We start from the raw sequence: 8,890 nt of genomic DNA on the forward strand, positions 1-8,890 counted from the left end.
GGGGAGGAGTATCTGCCTGGAGCCCTGAGGGTTGGGGGTGGAGCAGGAACCCCCAGAACACACTCTTGTGCTGTGGTGTCCCCACACTGGGACTGCCTACGAGGTCAGTGGTTCTGCCATGGGCTCCAGCCCACTGTCCCCTCCAGCCCCCTACCCACCCGGGCTCCTTGGGCTGCCCTGTGCTCAGCACCAGGGCACAGCTCCGGAGAGGCTGCTGGTGTTCCCAGTGCCCTGCATGGCAGGGACACCCCACCAGACCCCGATCACCTCACCATGACAGCGCTCATCAGCCACCAGCTAGGATGGATTTCTGAGCTGACCTGGGAGATCCCAGCGCGGCAGAGCTAGTGTTTTTCTAAACAGAGACGTCTGCATTCATCACTGGGGCCAAGCTCCGAGCAGGGCAGAGGTGCCAGCGGCAGGATGGGAGCTGGGACAAGGCTCCGCAGAGCCCGTCAGGGCTGGTGTAAACACTGCCTGTCCCTGAGCAGATGGCTCCTCTCACATCCACGCTCCAGGCAGACACCAAAGGGCTTTCCTGACAAATAAACCCCCACTGCATGCAGGCAGGTTCCCAGGCCCAGAGCACTTCTGGCTTTCCTGGAAGAAGGGGATGCTCTCTCCTTGTTGGACCGCCCAGGCTATTTTTAAACCACTGCAGCAACCAGAGGATGGGGAGACACGGTGTCCCCCTGCCACGCTCTTGCCTGCTAGTTGCTGGCCTTTAGCAGGGGCTGGGGATGAGTGTGGAATCCTGGCTGGACTGGAGGAGAGGGGTTCACTCTGTAATCCCCCCAGCACTGCCCCAAAAAGTCTCCCAGGAGGCAGGGATTTGCTCCGAAACCTATTTGCCCTCCCCACTTGGAGGTGCTGCCCAGGGTGTCAGGAGACCAGCAGGGGCTAGTGTCAGGACACCCCAGTACCTGCTTTTCTCTTTCCTTTTCCTTCGGAAAAAAACCCACCGCAGATCCAGAGCAAACAATTAAAATGTTCCAGCTGCTGGCTCAGAGCAGCGATCTCAGATAAAACCCCAAGGATCTGCCAGCTAAAAATAGCCTGAGCCCCATAAATTAAACAAAAGCTTTTTGCTAGGCTCTCAGAAAGCCAGTTCCAGTGCAGTTTTCTCTATGTAAGGTATAACTCCGGCCGTATTTGTTATTATTAGCCCTACCTCCTCCTTGTCACCGACCTCCCCAGCGCTGTTGTTTAGGAACAGGAGTTTTGCAGAGCCAGACTTCTCCCTCCCAGCAGCTCTTTTGCTGCAGTGGGATCACACCTTGTCCACTTGCCTGACTTTGTATATTAGTTTAAACCTTTTTTTTTTTCCCTTTCAGACTACTGATTATTTGATACTCAGACATCCCATGTTTACTAGGGCTGCCCTCATTTAATATCTGTCTCAAGCATCTGCTTGATTTTTATCCCTATCAGGTGTTCTAGGAGGCATGAACCCTTAAATGAATTCCTGCCTTGGATGCAAAGGTGTAGGAAAGCTTTTGAGGATACTGTGCAAGTCAATGTACATGTAGGGGCTTGTCTCACCTCCTCTATCTCATCAAAGTTATTAATGATATTTTCTTTTATTTCATATATATATATATGTGATGTTAGACAGCCAACAACTTATAGCTTTCTGTAAGTTTTCTTCCCTAACCCTCTACAGAGCTTCCAGCATCCCGCTGCCTCCAGTGCACATGGCTGGCTCGTGAGGATGAGTTCTCTCCACTTTCCCTCCAACGCTTCTTCCCGGCACTCCATGCTGGGTGTGAGGAGCACATCCAACGCCTGCTTTCCCATCCCAGATATTTAGGCTTTGTTGCTTTTTCTATGGGCTTTTGCAAAAGTATTTCACTTACTGCACCTGGAGTAGCTGCATCCCAAAGCCACTGAGATCTCGGCCCATTGCTCCATCCTGGTGCTGAGCTTTGATTTTGTTGCTGCATTTGCCTTGGGTCTTATGGCTGAGTAATCCAGCCCATGTCTCCAAAAGGTGTGAGCAGGGCTGACAGCCCAGGAAATCCATGCTGCCTTTTCCAAGTGAAAGCACCATCTCCTTGCTGAGTTTTTCTCAGCTTCCCATCACTCCTGGCTCCCATCAGCAGGGCTGGCTCTGCTGAATACACCCAGTGAAGTTCCTCCTTGCTGAGCCATGTGCAAGCGAGCCCCCACTAGTGCCACCCACTTGTCTTGTCCCCTGTGTCATCATGTGCCCCAAATTTTTTTACTCTCTTTTTTTGGCAATGGTTTTTAGACTGATAGACCTTTCTGGGTGGGTGAAGAGGACCTTACCTCCAGTGGCACCTCAGGTACTCTGCACCCACTTCCCCTCAATCCCTCAGGACTATCCAAGGGTAGGGAAGAGGAGAGGGCAAGGATCCCATCCCACCATCTCCTTGGGTTTGTAACTCTGTTTGTAAACATGCCTATACCTGCCCCCTCAGCAGGGCACAAAAAAAACCCCACCACGCTATTTTAGGTGAACTCAAACAAAAAAAAAAAAAAAAAAAAAAAAAAAAAAAAAAAAAAAAAAAAAAAAAAAAAAAAAAAAAAAAAAAAAAAAAAAAAAAAAAAAAAAAAAAAAAAAAAAAAAAAAAAAAAAAAAAAAAAAAAAAAAAAAAAAAAAAAAAAAAAAAACCACCAAAAAAAACAACCAACCAACAAGAAGTCAACTCCGAGGCTGTCATGTCTATATTTAGTTGGAACTTTTCTGTCCAGGATTCAGACTCTATTTGGAAACCCTGTGTCTTGGCGTGCAGCCAAGCATCTCGGTTTTATACAGTAATCCCTCAGCATATGGCAAACATTTCTCTTCTCCTGGTAACTGCAGCACCAGCCCCAGCAGCCCGGCATGGAGGGGTTTAAGCTGAACCCGACACAATCTGGCTGGCTGTGGTTGAAGATTCGCATCATAGACCCAGAAGGTCTTTTAATAGCAATGTCTTGATGTAGCTTTGGGAAAAAAAATCATCCAGAGAGCATCAGAGCTGCCCCCTGCCCCAGGTCCCAGGGCCTGGAGTGCGTTTTTGGGATGCAGACCTTGAGGCATCTCCACCAGCTGCTGGTCCGGGGTGATGGGAGGGAGGATGTGGGGCACTCCAAGTCATGTCCCCAGGTCTCCCTGGCTGGTTCAGCTGTCAAGGTGGGAAACAGCTTCTGGCTTATTTTGCCTCTTTCTTTACTGAAAACATCAGGAAAACTCCTATCTATGATTCTATGATTTCTTACATGGGAGTTCTGGGCTTGAGACAACCATTGCCCAGTGCATGGTGTAGATCCCAGTAATGTGATGTTTTGGTGCCAACAGTTTTGTCCTAACAGTTTGCAGGTGTCTGAGGGATGCTCCTCTCCTCTCTTCCATTTCAGATGAAACAAGTTTTGTGACAGCATCTCTCATGGAAATCCAGAAAGAAACTCAGAGTAAACCTGCAGGTTCCCGAGTGCTTCACACATTTCCCTGCTCCATGGCAGCTGTGGGACAGAGGGAGGCAGGAGCCAGTTGAGAAAAGGTGATCACACAGTTATTTATACAGCCCTTCCAAATATTTGAGGCTCGTGACATGCATGATGATGTATAACAAAAATATCTCCTTCAAAACCTTCCAAGTTAAATCCCACATCCTTATTTTAATGCAGGAGTTTAAGGGATTTAAGGAAGTATATCCTTAAAGTGATTCTTCTTGTCGCTTGCAGTGAGGAGCACTCCAGCCAGCCCTCAGGGAGAGTGGGGCAGGTTTGGGGACAGCACTGTAACCCTGGGGAAGAAGAGCCTTAGTGGGGACACGGGCTAGACCACCTCTGGAGATAACACCACGGGCATCTGTGCAGATGTGCAGGATCAGCACCTTTGACATGGTTTGATTCCAGGACCTCCCCCTCCCCAGCAGCAGGGAGACTCAGTGTCTCCTGCAGCCTGGTGCTCCAGGCTGCTCAGCCTAATAGGGTTTCTAATGAAGTTAGTTTAATTTCTCTCAATTAAGAGAGGCCAGTGCACCTCAGGGGGCTCTGTGGGGCCCAGGAGCCGGGGGGTGGCTGAGCACCTGGCCCCATAAAAGCACCTCTGGGCAGGGCTGTCCTGGCAAAGCTTGGCTTTTACCAACATGCCATGCTGGGACCACATGCTCCATCCCAAGGCACCCAAATGCAGGTGCCTTCCCTTGCCTCGGGGGCAGCAGTGTGCAGGGGTCCCTTATGGACACCGCCACCTTTGGTTCCCCTTGACCCCATAGTGTTTCCCCAGCTCTGGTGGGAGAGTGCTGGGAATAGGCAGCAGAGCACGTTCCTGCACGCCCAAGCTCCTGCTGCAGCTGAGCCAAGCTTTACAGAGCGCTTTAAACACCCACCAGCGTGTTCCCTACAGCCCTGTGATTCATCGATAGCCACTCGACGCAGCTCTACCCTTTCATCATCCCCAAATGCGACATTTCCCAGATCACATGGGCTTTTTCTGCTGCTCTTCCACACCTACAGGCCCAGCTGTTCCCGCCCAGACACGCTGTGTGTGGTGCCATCATGCCCTAGGAGTGCCCTCTGCCCAATGACACGTGCTGCCTTGAGGTGACACATGAGTTTGTCACAGTGAGTTTCATCCCTGCAGTCCTCGCACAGCCCCTCTCCCTGTGAACAGGAGTTTCCATGCCACAGGTACAGTCCCGCACAGCCACCCGTGTCCCTTGGGGTGCAGCAACGCAGGACAAGGAATAGAGATTTGGATAAAGGCCCAGTGGCTCTTCACATTTGAAAGGCTGGTGGAAAACCTGGTTTGGTTTTCCTAACTTTGGTTGAGGTTGCGGGATCCATATGCACATTCCTGGTGAGATGGAGTGTCCATGGGAACTAGGTACGCCACCAGAAGTAACCAGCAGCTGGGTGGGTGTGTGAGATCGACACATCCTAGAAGATGCAATGAGTTTCCCAGGAGCTCTGCGCTGCAGTGAGGATTTTTGTTGTAATCCTGTTTTTTTTTCTTGCTCTCATCCTGGGCAGTTTGAGCTCGTGGTGCCAAACGCCGCCCCAGCGTGTTTATTATTGCTGATTGTAAAACCTTGGCAGAAGCACTCGCCATCAGGTCTGCAGAAATCCTGCAGGATCTGCTGCCTTCCAGCCAGATGGGCCTTATTAAGAGGTGCCACACCACTAACAACATCTGACAGCTCCTTTACTCCCTTCCCTGCTCTTCTCCACGCGCTCCAAGTGAGGCAGCAGCTGGAGCCAGGAGGCAGGATCCCGCTGTTCCCACGCCTGCCCCAAGGGCATGGAGCCGTGGCTCTGCCTTTGCGTGGGCTCCTGCCCCTCGAAGTTGCTTCATACTCTTCCCCTGTCCTCCTCCTCCCACCTCCCTTCTCTGTGATGGAGGCACCCAGCTGCACCCATGGGTATGCAGTGAACTGTCACCCACAGCGTTGGATGCTTGATGTTGCAGATGATACATTGATATCTCTGTACAAGGTGTGTGGGGGGTCCATATATTTTCTTAAATTTGGGATTTTTTTCACCATGCTAAAAGAACTGCTGGGTGCACAGATGTGGCAGTTTTCCACACATTTTAATAACACAACATCAGCAACCAGAGGCAGAGCACCTCCTGCCTGGCTGGGCTGAGGCTCCCCTCTTGTCTTTGCTCTGCATTTACACTGCCAACATGTAATTTGGGGAGCAGTGTGGTTGGGACATGGATGGGAAGGGGCAATGTTGCACCCTGCCTTTCAGGTGCGTGGCCATCCCTGGTGCTCTCTGCCAATGGGTTCTGATGCCATGATGCTGTGACATCCTCATGTTCTGAGCTGTTGCATTGTCACCATGGTCATCATCAAGTCCAGAGGAGGCCACAAAGATGATTAGAGGGATGGAACACCCCTCCTGTGAAGAAAGGCCAAGGATTGTTCAGCCTGGAGAACAGAAGGCTCCAGGGAGGACTTACTGTGACTTTTCAGTACCTAAAGGGGCTGCAAGAGAGCTGAAGAGGGGCTTTGGACAAGGATAGGGAGGGACTAGACATAGGAGAATGGCTTCACACTGACAGAGTGGATTGGATTTGGGGAAGAATTTCTTCTTTGTGAGTGTGTTGAGGCTCTGGCACATGTTGACCAGAGAAGCTGTGGCTGCCCCATCCCTGGAAGTGTCCAAGGTCAGGTTGGATGGAGAGCAACCTGGGATAGTGGAAGGTGTCTCTGCCTGTAGGGACAGGCTGTTGGAACCGTATGACCTTTAGGGTCTCTTCCAACACAGACCATTCAGTGGTTCTATGATTCTGTGATCATGTTCTGCAAGCTCAAGGTCACCCAAGGGAAAACAGAACAGGGATGAAGTTCAAAGCACCCATGGGTGCTCTGACTTGCCCCACAGCGCTGCTCTCAGTCACTCAGCTCCCTCCCAGGTTTCCCCAGCCTGCACTGAGCTCCTGGGCCCAGAGGGAGCCAGAGGCTTGCAAGGCTCCGTGCTCCTGGTGTGGAGCTCTCCTCCAGCCACGAGAAAATGCCACTTCACTCGAATCCCTGACTCACTCACACCATCTTTCCCCAACAGCAGGCTGGCTCTGTGCAGAAGCTGGGCTTGGGCAAGAACTGCACAGCCCTGGAGAGCTGCTGCTGGCACTGCTACGTGTGTTTCCTCAGAGTGCATCGCTGCAGCTCTCTGCCTGCCAGCCCCATGGATTCCCGAATCAGAAAGATTTCACCCTCCAGAATGTCATCCTGCCTCAAAGTGCTCTCCAGAGCAGAGCTGTGCAGGCTGTTCTCTAGGCACAGAGGCAGTGGTGGAGTCAGCTGGCAGCCAGCAGCTGAGATGCTGTTGTTTCCTCTCTGATGCTCAGCACCCCAGTGCAAGAGGCTGGGAACAGCCTTCCGAGGTGACACCAAGTTCTTTGGGAAAATCCATAGTAGTGCAAGTGGCAGAGCGGGTGACTGTCCTGCCACCGGCTCAGCTCTCTGGGCGCAGGAGCCCCATCACGGTGCCCAGGGACACCCCTGTCACCATGACCGGCAACTGGGAACAGGCCAGTTCAGCCACAATGGCATCTCCTGGCTCTGAGGCTGAGTTCCTCCTTGGGGCATATCCCATCCCCGCAGTGTTTTCTAATTTCCAAGCTAATCTACCTCTCTCCAGGCTCACCGAGACTTAATATAATGCTGGCGACCTCCCCTGAGCAGGAGCTGGAGAGCTCATCCTTCTCCCAGGACATTGTTGCCAAGCAGAACTGTACAAAAAAATGACCCTGGAAATTTCTCAAGTGTTTTGTGGGGGGGGGGTTACCAGTTTCCTGTGGTAGCTGAGAAATAACTGGGGTGTGAAGGGCTTCCCAAGCAGCTGCTTGTCTTTGGAGCAAGAGCTGGGACCAAGGGAGCCTGGGCTCATTTTCATTTTATCTTGACTGCAGTCCTCATTGCTCTGCAGTTCCCATTTGTAATCACACGTTCAGTAAAATAATCAAGTTATAATTGCTCGGGATTCCTTCTCCCCTACGTCACAGAGCCCAGGAGGGGAAGCAGTGCTACAACTGAGTCAGCAGCCAACCTCAGCCAGCCTTGGGCAAGCATTTCAACAGCAAATTAACCAGAGTTAAAGTAAGACAAGAGCTGATAAAGATCCCCCAAATCTGCCCAGGTGATGGAAAGGGATTTTTAACCTCTCCTTTGTTTGACAAACCGAGAAGGGCGTCATCTTCTCTTGTGTGCCCCCAAAATAAGGTGGGATCATGCCCACCCTTTGCAGAGCATCCATCTCCGTGGGAGCCCAGGTACCCTGGGTGGGCAGGGAAGGGGTTTCAGCCCCCCCTCTCTGCTGATCCCCTCAAAGTTTGGGCTCTGCCAGGGGGAACCAGAGATGAAGAAATCACTGAGCATCAGAACAAGGAATAATAAGTGACTCAGGTTTAAGAAGAACAATTTCTGCCAGGCAAAATGTGATGGCTTTTTTGGATAGGGATAGAAAACAGGGCTGCAGCTCTAATTAATCCATCACTTGCATGAATCAGGAGAGCTTGGCCAGTCCTGGCCTTGAGGTGCAGGGCTTGGCAGGGGCACTGTGCCAAGGGGCACCGGCAGACACAGCTGCAGCACCTCTGGTGAGTGGTGGGTCATCCCAGGAAGCCATCGGCACAGCAAGGAGAGTATTGGGAACTGATAGGGACCAGGAAGGCATTACAAATTCCCAGGGTAGCACGCCCACACTGGCACCTTGTGCTTCCCATTTCTCTGAACTGGGCTTTTACCCCTGAGCATGTGGAAGCAGTGCTTAGGGGCTGCAGTTGCTGCCAGCACCCCTGGACTATGGTCAGAGCCACCCCAGCAAAGGGGTTCTCCTCCTCCCTCAGGTACAGAGCACTGTGGGTTGCATGGTCAGGGCTTCCAGGCTTGGAAATCAGAGTTAAGACATCCATAAGTTGCTCTCATCCTCACAAACTTGACCCCAGTGTCTCACTGCGGACCTCAGTGTCCCACTAAGGGAATCAATCTATGGGGAGAATCCACTGCTGCAGCCCTTTGAGGGAGTGGGAATATGTGCGTAATCTGCACATAATGCAGATCTGCAAGAGAGGGACATCATTACCAGGGCTTGTGTCTAATCATAATAATTTGGTCTTTCTACCATTTTAATTTACTAATTAATCCCTGGAAGGAATACCTACTTGGATTCAGGAGAAGAATGAAACTCTCTTCTCTGGCACTGCTGGGAATTTCACCAGTAGTCTAGGCAAAGCATTAGGAAAGTCAAAGCAGAGGGGGGGAGTCCAGCAGCTTCTCATGGTTGAGCTGGCCACCCTGCCTGGAAAAAATATTCATGCCCCACTCCTGCAGGGCCATTCCAATGGCTGGAAAAACTGTGGAAGCTCCCAGCCATCTGGAAAGCCCTGGGAGACTGCTGCTGGCTGGAAAACATTGCTGGAGGTGTGCAT

Source organism: Empidonax traillii, unplaced genomic scaffold (genome assembly GCF_003031625.1).
Source record: "Empidonax traillii isolate 1590-97213 ecotype Southwest subspecies unplaced genomic scaffold, ASM303162v1 scaffold554:size495636, whole genome shotgun sequence".
Taxonomy (NCBI): domain Eukaryota; kingdom Metazoa; phylum Chordata; class Aves; order Passeriformes; family Tyrannidae; genus Empidonax; species Empidonax traillii.